Source organism: Bos taurus, chromosome 25 (assembly GCF_002263795.3).
Source record: "Bos taurus isolate L1 Dominette 01449 registration number 42190680 breed Hereford chromosome 25, ARS-UCD2.0, whole genome shotgun sequence".
Taxonomy (NCBI): Eukaryota; Metazoa; Chordata; class Mammalia; order Artiodactyla; family Bovidae; genus Bos; species Bos taurus.
The window spans coordinates 10,639,370-10,661,658 of record NC_037352.1 but is presented as its reverse complement, the minus strand read 5'-3'; the positions used below and the strand labels follow the sequence as shown (position 1 = coordinate 10,661,658).

Genomic DNA, 22,289 nt, shown 5'->3' with positions numbered 1-22,289 from the left:
GGGTAGCAAGTGTCTCAGGCTGCAGCCAAGGCCAGGCTGATTGGGGCGGGGGGTGCAGCAGTTCTTGAGCCCAAGCTTCCTATCAAGGAGTCCTGGGTCTCACAGGAATGGGCTCAATGCATTAGTCCCGTGACTGTGCTTGGGCCTGACTGGGAGTCTCGGTGGGGAAGCAGTGATGAGCCGTGGCACCTGGGATGGTCAGGAAGGCAGGAACCCGGCGGCACTCCCCTCCGAGGGTCACTGTCATGACTGCCAGTCTCCAGGTGTGTTTGAGAAGCAGCCCTCTATGATTTCCATGGGCCTTTCTTTTATTTTTTATTATTTAATTGGAGTAGAGCTGCTTTACAATGTTGTGTTAGCTTCTGCTGTACCGCAAATTGAATCAGCCGCACGTACACAAGTACCCCCTCTTCCTTGGATTTCCTTCCCAGTTAGGTCACCGCAGAGCCTTGAGGAGAGCTCTCTGTGCTGTACAGTAGGTCCTCAGCAGTTATCTGTTTTATACATGCACGTGTGCCTGTTCCATCGCTCAGTTGTGTCCGACTCTTCGCAACCCCATGGACTGTAGCCTGCCAGGCTCCTCTGTCCATGGGATTTTTCAGGTAAGAACGCTGCAGTAGATAGCCATTCCCTTCTCCAGGGGATTGAACTCCCATCTCCTGCATTGCAGGCAGATTCTTTACCACTGAGCCATCTACCTCAGAGGGCTGTTATAAGGATATTGCAAAACAATCTATATAATACAATTATTACAGGGCCTAGAACATAGGAACCAGTCTCCAAGTGGGCTTATTATACATGTTGTTTGATAAATATTTTAAAAGTTTGAGTAGTTCCATAATATACAACTTCCACATCACTTAAGTGAATGTCAGGAACACTGTTACATGATTTTTTCCATGTCACCAATCAATGTTCGTCCACAAATATTTAATAATATTTCATGGAGTCTAATAATCTGGACATATTGTATCTCAAAAAGATTAAGAATATCAGTTAACATGCCAAGAATATTATTTATAAATACCCTATTGCTTAAAATACCTTATGACTTCCCTGGTGGCTCAGATGGTAAAGCATCTGCCTACAATGTGGGATACCTGGGTTCAATCCCTGGGTCAGGAAGATCCTCTGGAGAAGGAAATGGCAGCCCACTCCAGTACTCTTGACTGGAAAAGCCATGGACAGAAGAGCCTGGTAGGCTACAGTCCATGAGGTCGCAAAGAGTTGGACACAACTGAGTGACTAAAAACTTATGCTTAAAAGGGAACGCATTTGAATCAGTTCTAATGAGGTGGATGAACCTAGAGCCTATTATACAGAGTGAAGTCAGAAAGAGAAAGATAAATATCATATATTAATGCACATAAATGGAATCTAGAAAGATGGTACTAATGAATTTGTTTGCAAGGCAGCAATGGATAAACAGACATAGAGAACAGACCTATGGACATGGGGAGAAGGGAGATGAGGGTAAGATGTATGGAGAGAGTAACATGGACACTTACATCACCATATATAAAATAGATAGCCAATGGGAATTTACTGTGTGTCTCAGGGAACTCAAATGGGGGCTCTGTATCAACCTAGAGGGGTGGGATAGTGAGGGAGCTAGGAGGGAGGTTCACGAGGGAGGGGACATATCTATACCTATGGCTGATTCATGTTGATGTTTAACAGAAAACAACAAAATTCTGTAAAGCAATTATCCTTCAATTAAAAAATAAATAACTTAAAAAAAATACCCTATGGCTTAGCAAAAGAGATGGCATAATTATTTAATAGTTGTCTCTCCCATTAGGATGTCAAGTTCAACAAAAAATAATCCACCAACCTGGGAATATATCAGACAAAACTATAATTCAAAAAGATACATGTTCATAGCAGCATTACTCACAATAGCCAAGACATGAAAACAACCTAAATGTCTATGCTGCTGCTGCTGCTGCTAAGTCGCTTCAGTCGTGTCCGACTCTGTGCGACCCCATAGACGGCAGCCCACCAGGCTCCCCCGTCCCTGGGATTCTCCAGGCAAGAACACTGGAGTGGGTTGCCATTTCCTTCTCCAATGCATGAAAGTGAAAAGTGAAAGTGAAGTCTCTCAGTCGTGTCTGACTCTTTGCAACCCCATGGACTGCAGCCTACCAGGCTCCTCCGTCCATGGGATTCTCCAGGCAAGAGTACTGGAGTGGGTCACCATGGACAGATAAATAAAGGTGTGGTGTTCGTGAGTGCTCAGTCACTCAGCCATTCCAACTCTTTGTGACCTCATGAACCATAGCCCACCAGTTTCCTCTGTCCATGGAATTCTCCAGGCAAGGATACTGGAGTTGGTAGCGGTTTCCTACTCCAGGGGATATTCCTGACCCAAAGATCAAACCCATGTCTCCTGCATCTCCAGCATAGGCAGGGGGATTCTTTACCACTGGGCCACCTGGGAAGCCAAAGAAGGTGTGATACATATATACAATGGAATACTACTCAGCCATAAAAAAGAATGAAATGTGCCACAATATGAGTGGACCTAGAGATTATCATACTAAGTGAAGTAAGTCAGAAAGAGAAAGACAAATACCATATGATATCACTTATATGTGGAATCCAAAATATGACAAAATGAACCAGAAACAGAATCATGGAAACAGAGAACTGACAGGTGGTTGCCAAAGAAGGGATTGGAGGAGGGACGGAATGAGAAGTTGGAGTTAGCAGATGTAAGCTTTTATACACAATGTAAGCTTTTACATAGGATGGGTAAACAGCAAGGTTCTATCGTATAGCACAGAGTTCAGGGTTTCCCAAACGCATCTGACCACGAACCCTTTTTCACAGAACATCTATTAACAGAATTGATGTCTTAAGGAACCCATTTTAGGAAATGCTGTTACAGATACATACATCGTAGACTAAAGTGTACAGGCATGTGTGACTAATCGATACACTTCTCCAGCCAACAAATGATTCACTCCCTTTAATGAATCTCAATATTTGGGAGGAAGAGATAAATTTAATGGAAATGTTTACCTATTTGAACGTCTGAAGGCGGCAGTGCCAAAAGTTAGGGATTTTTCAGACATGCCAATAAATTCCTTTCCTTTGAACACACATGAGTTTCTTTTCTGTCTCTTACATTTTTTAAATGTATTTTTAACTTATTTTTTTGGCCACACGGAATGCGGGATGTTATTTCCCTGACCGGGATCGAACCTGAGCCCCCTTCATTGTAAGCACAGAGTCTTAACCACTGGACCACCAGGCCAGTCCCTGTCTTGCATTTTGAAGAGTCATGACCAATACAATGAGCTACTTCTGGCTTTCTCTAATAGACACTCAATCCCATCAAAGTGAAAATGCTAGCAACAAGGCTGTTTTTTATTTATTTATTTTTTTTATTTTAGACTGCACTGGGTCTTTGTTGCAGAGTCTGGGCTCTTTGTTTCGGTATGCAAGCTTTCTCTGGTTGCCCTGAGGCATGTGGGATCTTAGTTTCCCTGACCAGGGATCAAACCAACGTCCCCTACACTGGAAGGTGGATTCTTTACAGCTGGACCATCAGGAAAGAGCCTCATCAGGCTCTTTAAAACACCATGCTGAATTTAGGAGGGGCGTTGCCAACTGTGAAACATTGAAAACCCCTAAACAAGACAGTATCAAGGATGGCTTCCCTTTCCGCTCTTGTTATCTGTTTTGCCATAGAGATGGGTCATAACTAGAACACACTGTATTATCAGGCTTAGAATATCTTCTTGAAATGTCCATCACTAGGGGAATGATTAAGCTAAATAAGATCTCTAGCAGATCTTCCTAACCCAAGGATCAAACCCACATCTCCTGCATCAACAGGCAACTCTTTACCACTGAGTCACCAGGGAAGCCAAATACAGTAAACGCATACTAGTTAATAAAATGGGAATTTCCTTTGGCGGTGGTGGTGGTGGTGTTTAGTCTCTAAGTCATGTCCAACTCTGAGACCCCATGGACTGTGGCCCGCCAGGCTCCTCTGTCCATAGGATTTCCCAGGCAAGAGTACTGGAGTGCATTGTCATTTCCTTCTCCCAGGGATCTTCCTAGCCCAAGGATTGAACCTGCATCCCCTGCATCAGCAGGCAGATTCTTTACCACTGAGCCACCAGGGAAGACCGAATTTCCTTTCAGATCAGATCGGATCAGTCGCTCAGTCGTGTCTGACTCTTTGCGACCCCACGAATCGCAGCACACCAGGCCTCCCTGTCCATCACCAACTCCCGGAGTTCACTCAGACTCACGTCCATCGAGTCAGTGATGCCATCCAGCCATCTCATCCTCTGTCCCCTTCTCCTCTTGCCCCCAATCCCTCCCAGCATCAGAGTCTTTTCCAATGAGTCAACTCTTCACATGAGGTGGCCAAAGTACTGGAGTTTCAGCTTTAGCATCATTCCTTCCAAAGAAATCCCAGGGCTGATCTCCTTCAGAATGGACTGGTTGGATCTCCTTGCAGTCCAAGGGACTCTCAAGAGTCTTCTCCAACACCACAGTTCAAAAGCATCAATTCTTCGGCGCTCAGCCTTCTTCACAGTCCAACTCTCACATCCATACATGACCACTGGAAAAACCATAGCCTTGACTAGATGAACCTTTGTTGGCAAAGTAATGTCTCTGCTTTTGAATATGCTATCTAGGTTGGTCATAACTTTCCTTCCAAGGAATAAGCGTCTTTTAATTTCAAGGCTGCAATCACCATCTGCAGTGATTTTGGAGCTCAGAAAAATAGTCTGACACTGTTTCCACTGTTTCCCCATCTATTTCCCATGAAGTGATGGGACTGGATGCCATGATCTTTGTTTTCTGAATGTTGAGCTTTAAGCCAACTTTTTCACTCTCCACTTTCATCGAGAGGCTTTTGAGTTCCTCTTCACTTTCTGCCATAAGGGTGGTGTCATCTGCATATCTGAGGTTATTGATATTTCTCCCGGCAATCTTGATTCCAGCTTGTGTTTCTTCCAGTCCAGCATTTCTCATGATGTACTCTGCATATAAGTTAAATAAACAGGGTGACAATATACAGCCTTGACATACTCCTTTTCCTATTTGGAACCAGTCTGTTGTTCTATGTCCAGTTCTAACTGTTGCTTCCTGACCCGAATACAGATTTCTCAAGAGGCAGATCAGGTGGTCTGGTATTCCCATCTCTTGCAGAATTTTCCACAGTTTATTGTGATCCACACAGTCAAAGGCTTTGGCATAGTCAATAAAGCAGAAATAGATGTTTTTCTGGAACTCTCTTGCTTTTTCCATGATCCAGCGGTTGTTGGCAATTTGATCTCTGGTTCCTCTGCCTTTTCTAAAACAAGCTTGAACATCAGGAAGTTCACGGTTCACATACTGCTGAAGCCTGGCTTGGAGAATTTTGAGCATTACTTTACTAGCGTGTGAGATGAGTGCAATTGTGCAGTAGTTTGAGCATTCTTTGGCATTGCCTTTCTTTGGGATTGGAATGAAAACTGACCTTTTCCAGTCCTGTGGCCACTGCTGAGTTTTCCAAATTTGCTGGCATATTGAGTGCAGCACTTTCACAGCATCATCTTTCAGGATTTGGAATAGCTCAACTGGAATTCTCTCACCTCCACTAGCTTTGTTCGTAGTGATGCTTTCTAAGGCCCACTTGACTTCACATTCCAGGATGTCTGGCTCTAGGTCAGTGAGCACACCATCGTGATTATCTGGGTCATGAAGATCTTTTTTGTACAGTTCTTCTGTGTATTCTTGCCATCTCTTCTTAATATCTTCTGCTTCTGTTAGGTCCATACCATCTCTGTCCTTTATCGAGCCCATCTTTGCATGAAATGTTCCTTTGGTATCTCTGATTTCCTTTAATGATCTCCAATTATCCAACCAGCTGGACTAATCAATACTCACCAGTCTGTAAGATCAACCATGTGGGGCCCACAGCAAGAGCGGGAGGAGACACTGAACTACCACACAGAGGTGAACGTTTGTTCCCATTTGTTGAACTGCATGTTTTTTCCGAAAGTCAATTGTCTGGTTTCCAGACCTATTTACATTTGTACTCGTTCTTGTGTAAATATCACATAAACCAGTAAAAATGTGAAAAATAAAAAGAGTTAGCATGTATTTGAAAACTAATTTGAACACTTTGGAAAGACCTGATAATAGCACATCTATTTTTTTTAATAAGCATGATCTTTTGTTTGCTTGTTTTCAACTGCACCAGGTCTTAGTTGCAGCATGAGGGATCTCGCTCCCTGACCAGGGACTGAACTCGGGCCCTCTGCGTTGGGAACACAGTCTTAACCACTGGATCACCAAGGAAGTCCCAAAGCACGTCAATTTTTACTTAGGTAAATATTGTCTCTTGGTAGAAATACATTCTTGAGTTTTTCTATTTTTATACATTTTTAATTTCTGTCAACGTTGTGGGATATTTTGTAAGCCCCATGAACTCAAAACTCTCAGGCTGAGTGGAAATAAGTATACTATCCAAACTATCCACAAAAATACCTAAGAGCATCAGACGTTTTTAAAAAGCAACTTGCCAGATATTTTCTTTGACACATTTAACGTCACATTAAACATTAAACACATTTAATGTTTAATTAATGGATCCCTTCATAGAATAAAGAAAATTACAATGATAATTGTCACTATGTAACAAAAAGTACATCCTACCTGAAAATTACTTTTCAGAAAATTCATTGTGGTGAAATCAACATTGAGATTTATGATGGCAGAGGTTTCCCTATTATGCCAATTTGTTTTTAACTTTTTTGTTTTGGTTTTGGTTTTATTTATTTATTTATTTATTTTTGGTTTTGGTTACACTGTGCAGCTTGCAGGATCTTGGTTCCCTGACCAGGGATTGAACCCAGGTCCTTGGCAATGAAAGAGCCAAATCCTAGCTACTGGACCACCAGGAAATTCCCTGAACTTTGTTTTGACAAAATTTCATTCTTACGGAAATGCTGACATTTACACTTGCTCTGTAATTCTACCTCTCTCTAGAGCATGCTCTCTGTTTGTCGTTGTTGTTCAGTCACTAAGTCGTGCCCGACTCTTTGAGACCCCATGGACTGCAGGACACCAGGCTTTCCTGTCCTTCACTATCTCCAGGAGTTTGCTCAAATTCATGTCCAATGAGTCAGTGATGCTATCTAACCGTCTCCTCTGTCACCCTCTTCTCCTTTTGCCTTCAATCTTTCCCAGCATGAGGGTCTCTCTTTATATATACATAATTTTGTCATTTTTATGAATGATTTAGGAATCAACTTGCAGACATGATATTTCTTCACCCTTAAATATGTCGGTATATATTCCCTAAAAACAAAGACATTCTATCATACAGGTACAGTATGATTGTTAAAATCAGGAAATTAATATTGATGATAATGAACATGGATATTATCATCTAAGACCTTATTCAGATTTCACCAATTTCCCATGAATAGCAAAAGAAAACAGCTTTTTTCCCTGGTCTAGAATCCAATCCAGGAACAAAGCAATTCTCCTTGACCCTGGAACCCTTCCTCTGTCTTTGCCTTTCACTGTTCGGGCATTTCTCAAAGAGCGCAGGCCCTTAGGACACCCCTACTGGTCCAGTGGTTAAGACACCACGCTTCCACTGCAGGGGACCCAGGTTCAATCCACGGTGAGGGAACTAATATCCCATATGCAGGGCGATATGCACAAAAAATAGAGAAAACTAATAAAAATAAATTTTAAAAGTTTGTTCTTGGAAACTCCTTGGTTAGGATTCCTTCCTCTCACTGCTGAGTGTTAGTCACTCAGTCGGGTCCGACTCCTTGCGACCTCATGGACTGCAACCTGCCAGGCTCCTCTGTCCATGGAATTCTCCAGGCAAGAATACTGGAGTGGGCAGCCACTCCCTTCTCCAGGGAATCTTCCTGACCCAGGGATCGAACTCAAGTCTCCTGCATTGAAGGCTGATTCTTTACCATTTGAGCCACCAGGGAAGCCGCTCACTGCTGAGGGCCTGGGTTCAATCCTTGGTGGGGAACTAAGATCCCACAAGCTGCATGGCCAAAAGATAAATGGGAAAAAAAAAAAAGAAAAAAACAAAGTGCACAGGCCCAGGGATTTCCTGGTGGCTCAGTGGTAAAGAATTCACTTGCCAATGCAAGAGACATGGGTTTGATCCCTGGGTCGGGAAGATCCCACAAGCCTTGGAGCAACTAAGTCCATGCTCCACAACTACTGAGCCTGTGCTCTGCAACAAGAGAAGCCATTGCAATGAGAAGCCCATGCACCATCACTAGGGAGTGGCCCCTGCCTACCACAAACAGAGAAAAGTCCAACCAGCAAGGAAGACCCAGCACAGCCATAAATAAACAAATAAATAATTTTTAAAAGAGCACAGGCCTATTCTTTTTTTAGAATGTCCCTTGATTGTAGTTCATTGCATTTTTTTCCCCCTGATGCACACGTGGTCAGAACACCACAGATGTGATATTGGTCCCTCTCAGTGCTCTGTGTCAAAGGCACAGGATGTATATTTGACACACTGCTGGTGATGTCCATTTGGATTACTGGTTAAGATGGTCTCAGCCAGGTTTCTCCATTCTAAATTATTACTTTTTAACCTTCCTGATTTATAAATATCGTACTCGGATTTATTTTGAAACTATGCAAATATCCAGTTTCTCGTCAATCTTTCATCTACTAATTTTAGCATCCATTGAAGATTTTTGCCCAAAACACTCCTCACTGCGGTGGCTGCCAGATGGTGACTTTCTAATTCCATCGTTCCTTGTACATGTGCGAGTTGGCATTGTTCTGTAAGGAAGGGCTTTTCCTTCTTTCCCGGTCATTCATTCATTCATTTGTTAATATCATTATGGACAGATGGTGAATCAGGGGTCCAGGCACCTTCCCTCTGACTCCATCACCTCTAGTATGTGGCCTGCAAAAGCACCACAGAAAGGAAAGAAAGACTATATAGAGGAATCCACAAGGGGCATTCGGGCGAGGTCTGCAAGTGACCTATCACACTGCGATGATACATCGTATGTGTCAACTTGACTGGGCCACAGCGTGCACAGATATTGGTCAAATATTATTCTGCCTCTGTCTATAAAGATGTTTCTGAATGAGGTGAGCATCTGAGTTGGTAGACTAGGGAAAGCAGATGGCCCTCGCCAGTGTGGGTGGGCCTCATCTAATTCATTGAAGACCTGAATAGAACAAAAAGGCTCAAAAATCCACCCTCTGTGCCCAACTGTCTTGGAGCTGGGATATCAGCCTTCAGACTTGGACTAGAACCAAACCATTGGCTTTCTGGGTGTCCAGCTGGCTGACTACAAATCTTGGGACTTCTCAGCCTCCGTGATCAATTCCTTATAATAAATCCCTCTATATATACCCTATTGGTTCTGTCCCTCTGGAGAACCCTAATACATACATTTAAATATTTTACTTATCTTTGGTCAATCCCTGGTACATGGCCCCCACCCTAACGGCAGGGGAGTCTTCTTGGGCAGAAAAGAATAGAATAGAATTGGTGAGCTTTGAGCCACTCTTTGCCACTGTATGTTTTTCTTATGGTTCTGATTTTCAATGAAGTATCGTGCGTGCTCAGTCGTGTCCAACTCTTTGCAGCCCCATAGACTTTAACCTGCCAGGCTCCTCTGTCTATGGAATTTCCCACTCGGGGTTCGAACTGGAGTCTCCTGTGTTGGCAGGCGGAACTTTACCATTAACGCCACATGGGAAGCCATGTATCCAACAGAGAACGCCAATTGTTTCAGTTAAGAGGGTTTCTATGATCTACTCAGTCATCAAAGTAAGAGGGAAATTATTCACACCAATGGGGAGATACTGTCAAAACACAAGGCTAAGTGGGAAAAAGGAATAATATAGAACAACAGTCTAATAAGATCTCTCACAGAAAACTACACATAATACCCATGTATCTTTCCTCAGAAATCTACTGGAGAGGGTAATAAATAAACACACCAGGAAAGAGGAAGATACCCAGGCAAGAGGAAACCCAGCTTAAGAGAAAGGAGAAGCAATCCCAGGGTGATGGAAAGTTCCCAGGGTAACATCTGTACATGGAGCTTAGAGAGAAGATAGTCCCAAACGGACCAGGTCAAAAGGCTCCTGGAGAGTCACTCCAGGATAAGGCTGATGGAAAACCTAATGCATATAGCAGTGGGGACGATCTGGAGAGAGAGCTTACAGCTTAATGAGTGGTGAGAATATAGAACGTGACACACATGAGGAAACTTAACCATTACTAATGTCAAGAAAGCAAAGAAAAAAACAGACCCCTGAACTCCATGGTATTCAGCATGGCTCAGCTGTGAAAGGCACATCCATGTTTATAATAATGCAAATATTGATCTAACCAAGATTTTGGTACCATGATGAGAGGAGCACAGCAGGGGGTTGAGTGATTGCTGGCGATAGCCTAAAACTGAAGTCTAAAGCCTCTTCCACCCTGGGAAGTCAAAAGACAATGCCTGAAGCTGAAAACACCTGAAGTAGACATCTAAGCATGTTATTGAGAGTTAGAGAGGGATCAGGAACAAGTTGGAAGTGTTCACTTTAGGGCACCGTGAACAGAGAGCTAGAAACAGGGCTGGCTGGGCCTGCTGTTCTCCTGCAGAACTTGTTTAATGATTGGAGCCTTCAACTAGGAGCATGTATAGCTTAGAATTTTTTTTTAATGTGAGTTAGAAGCCATGTACAAACTCGGTTTCTCCATGCATACGTGTTTACAAATGCACAGAAAATATCTGGAAGGAGATGCATGGAAATGGTAACAACGATGGCTATTGAACTTGGAATGAGGAACCAGGGTCCCAAGTGGAGGGGGGAGGGGACAGTAAGAGGGTCAAGCGACACTGTCATTTCATCCGTACTCTTTTCTTTCTTTCCTTCTTTATTTGGCTGCTCTGGGTCTTGCTTACAGCACGTGTGGTCGTCCAGCTTCGTTTTGGCATACAGGATGTTTAGTTGCAGTATGTGGGCTCTTTTAACTGCGGGATGTGGGATCTAGTTTCCTGACCAGGGCTTGAACCTGGGCCCCCTGCATTGGGAGCATGGGGCCTTACCCACTGGACCACCAGGAAAGTTCCTGTCTGTACTGTTTTCATTGTATACAACATGAAGGTATATGTGTGTAAGCAAAGACCATTTTAGGAGATTTAACTTTTTAACAAAATAAGACAAAGGCCGTCTAGTCAAAGCTATGGTTTTTCTAGTAGTGATGTATGGATGTGAGAGCTGGACTATAAAGAAAGCTGAGCACCGAAGAATTGATGCTTTTGAACCGTGGTGTTGGAGAAGACTTTTGAGAGTCCCTTGGACTGCAAGGAGATCCAACCAGTCAATCCTAAAGGAAATCAGTCCTGAATGTTCATTGGAAGGACTGATGCTGAAGCTGAAACTCCAATCCTTTGGCCACCTAATGTGAAGAACCAACTCACTGGAAAAGCCCCTGATGCTGGGAAAGATTGAAGGCGGGAGAAGGGAACGACAGCGTATGAGATGGTTGAATGGCATCACCGATGCAATGAACATGAGTTTGAGCAGGCTGCAGGAGTTGGTGATGAACAGGGAAGCCTGGCGTACTGCAGTCCATGGGGTTGCAAAGAGTCGGACACGACTGAGCAATTGAACTGAACTGAACTGAATAAAATAAGACAGTGGAGAGAGTTCTCCTTTCCTACTGGGCACAGGCCCAAGTCATGGTTCAATTTTCCATGGCCTGATATGCTCCCAGGAGACAGTAAAATCTCTGGTCTTCTTGTCAAACAGTCTTTACCTCCTCTGATTCTAGGAAACCAAGGATCCGCAATGACTGAGATGGGTCCAAAAATAGATGCATCACAAGGCAGAAAGGTCATTAAGCACACACCACACACACACACACACACGAGGGTGCCCTCCCAGTCTACTTTACTTTGCCCAAAAGCCTCTCTGTCTCGCCTATTAACTTTTTAAGATTTTTTTTTCTTTTGATGTGGACCATTTTATAAAGTCTTTATTGAATTTGGTACATTATTACTTCTGTTTTATGTTTGGATTTGGGGGGCCACGAGGCATGTGGGATCTTAACTCCCGGACCCGAAATCGAAACCTACACCTCCTGCAATGGAAGGTGAAGTCTTTACCGCTGGACCACCAGGGAAGTCTCTCATCTATTAACTTTTAAGAGAATTTCTAATTTTAATAAGTAGTAAATAATAATACTAGCAAGCCATGTTCATATTTCTGTTTTCAGTCATTTACTATCTTCCTTGCTGGCACTATTTTTAAAACTTGCCAAATCAAACAAAGCAGCTTGAGAAGAGCATCTGACCATATTACAGAACTGTTCAATTCTACAGAAAGTCTGACTTTTTGAAAGAAAGCTTTTTTTAAAAAAGAGAGGTTCTCATCAATTTAGCCTTTCAAATCAATAAGAACTTCCAATCTTATTAAAATTGCTAGTGCTTTAGTGAACTCTCTGGGTCGACAGGAAGGTAGTTGCAATATTTAAATTCATTTCACTTATGGGCCTTTTTTAAGCTTCTCTTCACCTGGGCTTGATTCCCCAAATCCAATATGCTATAATAAAATTATGAATATATGAATAATTTGCACACATTAAATTTTGGAATTGCTCTCACATGTGTTACCCTGTATTTTAAACGATTTCTCTTGGGAAATTTCCTGATTAAGAGGTTTTTAGAGATAGAAAGCATCAATTCTGAGCCATGATTAAAATCAGTTCCTTTATTCCCACATTTAAGATTATGTCTATGATACAAATGATATAATTTTAATATAAATATGAGCCTACTTTAAGTTTTTCACTTAATGTGTTTTCATTGTGTCTTTAATGATATGCAAACTCATGCTTTGAAAATAGATGTCTTCTCCAAACTTTAACAGGCCAAAAGGCCAGACAAACTCTGCTTTTTAATCACTTTGTTGGGCAAGCCAATTTTGAATGCATGATTTTTAAAATGCTTTTCTCCATCTTAACAAAGGACTCATTTTATATAGCCTCAGGTCTCTAGCCTCAATCCCACACAAATGCTGACCTAATGGTGAAAGCCAGTATTCACAGGGCCCCTGTGATGTGCTGGGCATTGTGCTCTGTGAGAATCAACTGATTCTCAGCTAATCTTCACATCAAGTTGGTGGGAGGTAGGTGCAATTATTATTCCCATTCCACAGATGAGGAAACTGAGGCTGAGAGTTTATGGCGCATACCCCAGGTCCAACGCAAAAGATGCAGATTCAATCCCTGGGTCAGGAAGATCCGCTGGAGAAGGACATGGCAACCCACTCCAGTATTTTTGCCTGGAAAATTCCATGGACAAAAGAACCTGGTGGGCTACAGTCCATGGGATCACAAAGAGTTGGACACAACTGAACACACACATCCTCATACATACCCACATACCCAACGTCCAACAGCTAATATAGACAGCGGGGAAAGAATAAAGGGTTTACAATGGGGAAGTGAGAAGATCAGATTTGTGTTAAAAAGAAGAGAAAAAGTTAAACTTCAAGGAGACAAGATGGAAGGCTCTTGCAAAAATTCAGAGGGAGAGGGTTTCTCTGATGGTGCAATAGCTAAGAGACAAGGGGTCAATCCCTCTTCAGGGAGGATCCCACATGCCCTGGAGCCACAACTGCTGAGCCTGAGAGCTGAAACTACTCAAGCCTGAGCTCCCTGGAGCTTGTGCTCCCCAAAAAGGGAAGCAACTGCAGTGAGAAGCCCACTTGCCACAGCTAGAGAAAGCCCAGGCACAGCAAGGAAGATACACCCAGCTCCCAAAAAAAAACTCAGAGGAGGTGATGACCTAAAGTGAGAGTGAAGAACACGATACAAGGCAATGAACACAAGACAAGCTACAGTTGACAAGATGTTATGGCTGATTACGTGAGAGATTTGATTCATCTAAAAATACGTGGCGAGTTCTTTCTGTGTTCAACCCACAGCTAGGTACTAGGGATACAAGAGAGAATAAACAAATAAGAGTCTTGTCAATTGGAAGAAAAGCCATAAGCAAGTAAGCAAACAAAATAATTAACCGAGTTTGTTTCCTAGGTAACAACTTTCACAACTGGGTGGCTTGAAACAATAGACATATATTATCTCCTGGTTCCGGAGGCCAGCAGTCTGAAATCAAGGTGTTGGTAGGCTTGGTTCTTCTGGAGGCTCTAGAACCTTCCTCACTCCTTCCAGTTTCTGGACACTGCCAGCAATCCTTGGCATTCCTTGGCTCCAATATTTGCCTCTATCAGATGCCTCAGATGTATTCTCCCAGGTGTCTGTCCATGTGCAAATTTCCCTCTCCTTATAAGAAGGGAAAATTTCTACCATGTTGATGTTCCATAGTTCCCCTGGTGACTCAGAGTCTTGATGAGGTGGGCAGAGAAGACCACAGCCCCAGCATCCCAACTTAGGCAAAGTACTCCACTCTGCGTGGATGTACAGGTCTGTCCATTCAGAGTGACAGGAGAACATTCCAAAGCCCCCATGCGGCCCACTGCCGAACTGAGAGGTCCCCCTCTCATCTCTAGCTATAATTCTGACTCCGTATTGGATGTTTCTTTTACTTTACGCTTTGTCTTCCATTGCTTTTGCTGCAATTCAGTCAGTTCAGTTCAGTTGCTCAGTCGTGTCCAACTCTTTGCGACCCCATGGACTGCAGCATGCCAGGCCTCCCTGTCCATCACCAACTCCCAGAGTTTACTCAAACTCATGTCCATTGAGTCGGTGATGCCATCCAGCCATCTCATCCTCTGTCGTCCGCAAGTTAATCACAAAAGGGATATTGCCCATAAGATTAAATTATACATAATGGCCTATCTCTGAGAACCCTGGCTCCCATGTAATGAATGTTAAGCTAAAATACCTTTGTTGCCTTATAGAAAACCTCCTGACCAGACCCACATGTGAACGACTATAAGGAGGAAGAAATTAAGACATCTCTTCCAGAATCTGACCAGAATCAGGACTTTACCTCCTCCACTTTGTATAAAAGAAGACTGAATTCTAACTCAGGAAAGATGGTTCTTTGGGACACTTGTTCAGTCGTTAAGGCATGTGCAACTCTCTGTGACACTAGTCTACCATCTTTCAGTTTTCTGGCTTTCTGAATAAGCTGCTATTCCTTGCCCCAATAACTCATCTGTCCTGTCCTGTCACATGGCAAGCAATAGGAACTTGCATTCAGTAACACAGATAGTACCCCAAAGAGGTCAGCAGCCATTACTTACAAGCAAATTTTCCCTCTGGAAGCCTCATCTGGCAATCACTTATACCCAGAAAAGTGTCATTAGCCACTGTTCATGCCACCCCCAACCTGACCTTACTGCCCTTGGTTTCTCCAGGTTGGGCCTCAGAGTGGGATTTGATTGGACAGCCTCTCTGCTAGGACCTCTACCTGCTTTGTTTTAAAAAAATGAATCAAAGGACTTCCCTGGTGGTCCAGTGGTTCAGAATCTGCCTTCCCGTGCAGGGGACGTGGGTTTGATCCCTGGTCGAGGAACTAAAACCCGACATGCCCGGGGAAACCAAGCCCTTGAGCCACAGCTAAGCGCCCCAAAGTGCCACAACTAAGACCTGACACAGCCAAATAAACAAAAATAAAATGAACTTTAAAAATGAATCAAAAGGTTGAGGACCTTAGGGTCAAAATTCCAGCTTAAGGACCTGGATTCAAAACTCCAGAACCAGGATCTGCTCAAGCTATATAACTTTCATTGAGTCCCTCGGTCTCTCAGAGCCTTTTGGGTAAAATCAGAATAATGAAATGCCTGTCTGCAGGGCACTGGAGGCTTTAGTGAGCTAGGTGGGAAGGCCCCAGCACCATGGTGCCGGCACTGGGTCAGGTCATTCGTGCAGAGACAGCCAGGCAGCCAGCAGCTGCTATGGATACTGCTGCACCCCTATTGATTCTCTGCTTCCCAAATTCTGAGAGCTAGCAGCTGTCTTGGCAATAACTGGTGCCATGTAAATGAGGAAGCAGGCCTGGCTGACAGTGTCCACCCCAACCTCCTCAATGCCCAGTACCCCCGGGGTGAAGCCAACTAAGGAAGGAGACTGGAGGCCTGTCAGAAGCAGGAGGAGTTTTCAGAATATGGCCTGGAGGGTTCTGGGTAGGCTCTGGGCAATGCCCCAAGGCTCCGGGGCTCAGCCATGGAACAGACAGAGCCCTCCACCAGCCAGTGCCCACAAAGTCAGGACTGCATGGGAGAAGTGCCCGTCCACCTGGGTATTTTTCAAGGAAGCCACATCCAAATGCGAAAGGGCAGAGGAAAGATTCCTGCATGACTCATGGACCAATGGCAATTTCCTGCCTGCCTCTGGAATGAATAAAAATAAGTGAAAACGTACGGTTGAAGCAAAGCTTTTGGGTCTGTGGGGATTCTGCAGTGAACCAAAGAGGCTTGGGGCTAGCTGAGTCATCTATGTGGGTGAACATTTTGTCCTGTCCGCAAAACAAGAGCAGAGTTCCAGAGAAGGGGCATGCCAATGGGATTCAATGTTTGCCCCCCAGCAGGCTCCAGGAGGAAGACTGTAAACAGCATCGTGGTAGCTTTCCATTGCCACTACCTAGAAGAACTGGGGTGAGAGACGGTGAATTTTTCATCCAAAGATAGCATCTCTCTATATCCTTTGATCTTTATAGATGAAATGATTTCCTTCAAAATAATACAGAGCAAGTGAAAAAGGGTGGGAGGATAGATTAGACTCACCTCTCTGAGTAGATGGGCCAATGGGACATGGGGCATTCTTTTTTTAACTACTAAATAATTGTTGTTTTTAAATAATAAAAAGAAGGGCTTCCCTGGTGATCCAGTGGCTAAGTCTGAGCGCTCCCAATGCAAGGGGCTTAGGTTCAATCCCTGGTCAGGGAACTAGATCCCACAGGCCACAACTAAAACTAAAGGCTCTGCATACTGCACCTAAGACCCAGTGCAACCAAAAAAAAAAAAAAAAAAAGTTAAATAAATAAATACAAGATTTAAAAAATATAATATCCAAGGCCCAATATGTATCAAAAGGCTTTTTATGGTCCATATTCTTTCATCAGGGCTTCCCTGGTAGCCCAGCTGGCTAAGAATCTGCCTGTAATGCAGGAAATCTCGGTTCAATTCCTGGGTCAGGAAGATCCCCTGGCAAAGGGAATAGGCTACCCACACCAGTATTTGTGCCTGGAGAATCCCCATGGACAGAGGAGCTTGGCGGACTACAGTCCATGCAGTCACAAAGAATTGGACATGACTGAGCGACTAAGCACAGCACAGCACTTTCTTTCACCAAGCAGTTCCACTTTTAGGAATTTAGCATAAAGAGATGCACTGCAGATTAGTAGAAAGATCTGTGTCATTTATAACAGCCAACCAAGATGTCTAGCAAAAAGAGACTGCTTAAAATTATTTATGGGATACTAAGCAGCTGTTTTTTAAAAAAGGATGATAAGAAAATAAATAATAAACTAAGAAAAAATATCTGTACTTTTAAGTTACAAAAGGATAGTTTCTCTGACATGTGAAAAGCTCCTGCAGATCAACAGTTCCAAAAAAAACAAAAAGGAAAAGAATATGAAAAGGTGTGTGTGTGTGTGTATATTTGCACAGTTAAGCAAAAATCACAATTTGTAACATATCCTATTGGGAATAAAAAGTAGCACAGCTTCTGTGAAGGGAATTAAACAGTATTCATAGATACTATAATACCTGTATCTATAGCAATATAGATTGACCCAGCAACGCCAGTTACAGCAATTTATTCAACACACATAAAACAAAGGATGAACAAGCTTTTTCACTACAGCACTGTTTGCTATAAGAAAAGACTGGAAACAACCTCAATGTCTAATAGTAGGAGATTAATCAAATATATTGAATGAAATTAACAGGGACCATGAGAACATGAACACCTGGCCCATTCACAATCCTAACCTGACCCTGAGATTCCACGGGGAATAAATTTGGGTTGAAGCCAGTCTTTTCTAAACTCCAAGGGGCGGAGCGACTCCAAATAGCATCTTGCTTGCTAAGTCCCTTAAGATGTGTCCGACTGTGTGTGACCCTATGAACTGTAGCATACCAGGCCCCTCTGTCCATGGGATTTCTCTAGGCAAGAATATTGGAGTGGGTTGCCATGCCCTTCTCCAGGGGATCTTCACTAGCATCTCCACTAGCACCACCTGGGAAGCCCAAATAGCATCTTGCTGCTGCTGCTGCTAAGTCACATCAGTCGTGTCCGATTCTGTGCGACCCCATAGACGCAGCCCATCAGGCTCCCATCCCTGGGATTCTCCAGGCAAGAATACTGGAGTGGGTTACCATTTCCTTCTCCAAAATGGCATCTTGGGGACATGCAAACCCTGAAGTTGATTTTTATATTCTAACCTGGAAAGATGCCACGAGACACTATTAAGCTGGAGTGGGGGGTGGTGAGTTACAGAATATATATATACATATAGTATATGTATATACATATACTGCTAAGTCACTTCAGTCGTGTCCGACTCTGTGCGACCCCACAGACGGCAGCCCACCAGGCTCCCCCGTCCCTGAGATTCTCCAGGCAAGAACACTGGAGTGGGTTGCCATTTCCTTCTCCAATGCATGAAAGTGAAAAGTGAAAGTGAAGTCACTCAGTCATGTCCGACTCTTAGCGACCCCATGGACTGCAGCCGACCAGGCTCCTCTGTCCATGGGATTTTCCAGGCAAGAGTACTAGAGTAGGGTGCTATTGCCTTCTCCGATACATATACTATATATAGATACTATATATACATATGCTATATGTATATATATATAGTATTAATGCATGATCTCATTTCCATCTAAAATTTAAATATTATGTATCGTGTTAGTATACACATAGCAAAAAACTGGAAGAGTATACACCAAGCCATGAAAGCAGTTAAGTGCCTACCACGTGCTAAGTGCTGAGAACTTACAGACAAATGAGGAATCAGAATGTCAATTCCATGAAGGAATAGAGACTGGCTGTTTTGTTCTCTGTTTTAGCTCCGGTGTCTGGCACTTAATATGCACGGAATGGAAGGAATCGAGAGAGAGAGGGAGGAAAGATGGAAGGGAAGAAAAGAAAGGAGGGAAGAAGGAAGGGAGGGAAGAAGGGAGGAAAGGAAAGAGTCCCCACTCCCCCACTGCCCACAGTTGTTCACAGCCTAGTGTAGACACAGGTGTGAGACGATCAGACAGGGCAGAGCAGAGAACTCTGGGAGAATAGGGCTCTGAGCTGGTAGGGCCTTTACATAAACTGTCTGTTATCCATATATAGTGCATGCGTGCCTAGTCACTTCAGTCTTTGTGACCCCATAGACTGTAGCCCGCCAGGCTTCTCTGTCCATGGGATTCTCCAGGTAAGAATACTGGGGTGGGTTGCTATGCCTTCGTCCGGAGGATCTTCCCGACACAAGGATCAAACCCACATCTCTTATGTCTCCTGCATTGCAAGCAGATTCTTTACCTGCTGAGCCATCAGGGAAGCCTCATCCATCACCTCCCCCTTTCAACAACAGAGAAATCAATTGTAAAGTCACAAGCACAGAGCCCCTTTTAGCTTATCCAGCTGCTGGGAGCCTCTTCTTAGGGGCAAGCTTGGTTCCGTAAATGAGAACCAGATTATCCAAACTGCTCTGGGGCCAGGGTGCTGGTAATGAATGCCTCCAAACTGGATTTTAGAGAGCCAGAAACTCTTAGGAAATGAGGCATTTTGTCAGTTGCTCAGAGACTGGCCTCAGACGACTCAAAGGTGACGCCTAATGTCACTATGGGGAACTACACAAGAATCCTAAACAGTGGTTCTGGGAAAAGGGAGCCTCCCTGGATCCTTGTCTTTCATCCTTTTCCAGTTAGCTCTGTGAGGTTCTCAAAGAAGAAGCCATGCTAAACAGGGAGAGCTTGCCAGGGTTGTACAAAAAGATCCTCAGACTCAAAAACCTGCCCAAAGTGAAATGAACACATCCTTGGCCATGGGATGCTATAGTTTTTCTCTGTCCAAATAAGCTGGTGCTGATTTCATGAATACGTTCTTCTCTGATTCCTTTCTTTTTTTTTTTTTTCCAGTAAAATTCACATTACTAACAAATCAGAACACATAAGTCAACAAGCTGTCAGATTATCTAAAAAGAATGACCCCCAAAAATGTCACAAATAAGACCTTTTATTTGTCACCATGAAAAGTCTGAATTAGGAAAAAAAAAAATTACTGGAGAGGTGGCTCACATCCAGCAGTTTGTTCAGCTTTACTACCTGTCTCATGCCCGGTAGCTTTTCCAGAACTGCTACCTTCACCGTGTAGCTCCATGAGTTTTTCTAATTCAAATTTGGGCTTCTTCAGCATTTTTACTTTTCTAATAGATACATCATGGAGTGGAAAGGCTGGCAAGAATTTTCTATGTTTTTCCAATGCTGTCTGAAATCAATGTATTTTTTAAATTATTTATTTATGCATGGTAGTTTTGGCTGTGCTGGGTCTTCATTGCCACGCTCAGGCTTTCTCTAGTTGTGGTGAGCGGGGGCTACTCTTCATTGCAGCATGTGGAGTTTCTCATTGTGGAGGCTTCTCGTGGCAGAGCACAGGCTCCAGGTGCACGGGCTTCAGGAGTTGCAGCACATGGGCTCAGTAGTTGCAGCTTATGGGACTCCAGAGTGCAGGCTCAGTAGTTGTGGGACATGAGCTTAATTGCCCTGTGGCATGTGGGATCTTCCCTGACCAGGGATTGAACTGGTGCCCCTGCATTGGCAGGCAGATTCTTAGCCACTGCACCAAAAAGGAAGCCCTGGAATCAATTTATTGACCACCTTTTTCAAGTCGTTTATCTGCACTTCTCGGGCCATGATTTCCATCAACCTCTTGCAGGTCTGGTGGACTTTTTGGTGCTGGGCATAGGAGCCTTCCAAATCTGATTGTTGCATTTTTTAGTAAAACCCACACAGAACAGATGAAGCAAACAACCATGGATAATCTTGACATCAACATGAGCTTCAATCATGGTCTGCCATTTTTTTAACCATGGAGCATATTTTGTCAATGATGAGATCCAGGCCATGGAAATTAGGCAGTTTTGTGCTGAACATCCTCAGTAATGAGTTTGAATTTTCTCAGTGCAACTTCATCATCCTACAGACCTACAGACCAACAGGCCAACAGGCCTCAACACAACCCTTGAGGCCATCAGATACGATTTTGGTTCCTTGAGGTCTCATAACAAATGTTGTCCCAATATTTCTTACACTGAACGCAGCTGGTGCTTTCACATCATACCAATCTTTCTTAAAAAATGGGTCGACTGCTTTCATCTGGGTTCCCTTTTTACCACCTTTCATGAGGCTCTTGTTCTTGTCGACTGCCATGGTGCTGCTCAGAGAGCCAAAAGACTGATTCTTTTCTGACAGTATTTGCTTAATGACAATTGCACTTGAATAGCAGGAACCTTGGAGAAGGAAATGGCAACCCACTCCAGTGTTCTTGCCTGGAGAATCCCAGGGACGGGGGAGCCTGGTGGGCTGCTGTCTATGGGGTCGCGCAGAGTCGGACATGACTGAAGCAACTTAGCAGCAGCAGTAGGAACCTAAAACCTTTCTGGAGACTAACATTTGAGGAGGGGCCTTCAGTTAGTTACTGTGTTAGATGTCACAGAGTCCTGCTCCAATCAAGGCCACTATGGTGGAGGCATTTCCCTCCATAAACCGGAGCAACCTCTCTCATATTAAAGGTGGAAAATCAGAAGCCACCATATAAATATATATATATGGGCTTCCCTGGTAGCTCAGATGGTAAAGAATCCACTGGCAATTTGGGAGACCTGGGTTCAATCCCTGGGTTGGAAAGGTGCCCTGGAGGAGGAAATGGCAACCCACTCCAATATTCTTGCCTGGAGAATCTCCATGGACAGAGGAGCCTGGCGGGCTACAGTCCAGGGGGTCACAAAGAGTCTGACATGACTGAGCGACTAAGCACGGCATTGCACTGCAGTCATTCAGATCCAGGTAGGAATCTGCTCAGTCTTTTACCAGCTGTGTAGCCAGGGACACATTCCCTCATCTCCCTGAGCTTCAGTTTCCTTGCTTGTAAAATGGAGATGATTAAACCTATTTTGGAGAAGGAAATGGCAACCCACTCCAGTGTTCTTGCCTGGAGAATCCCAGGGACGGGGGAGCCTGGTGGGCTGCTGTCTATGGGGTCACACAGAGTCGGACACGACTGAAGTGACAGCAGCAGCAGCAAACCTATTTTGCAAGATTGCTGTGTAGATGAAATGAGATGTCATATATTTGGTAAG

The 22,289-nt window shown here is 43.8% G+C and overlaps 1 protein-coding gene and 1 pseudogene across 2 annotated transcripts in view; both read right to left on the bottom strand.

Moving 5' to 3' along the window:
* Positions 1–22,289, bottom strand: part of TNFRSF17 (TNF receptor superfamily member 17) — a 131,714-nt gene that overhangs the window by 17,767 nt on the left and 91,658 nt on the right. The gene's annotated exons all lie outside the window — the stretch shown is intronic.
* LOC782055 (small ribosomal subunit protein eS1-like) lies at positions 20,469–21,733 on the bottom strand (annotated as a pseudogene).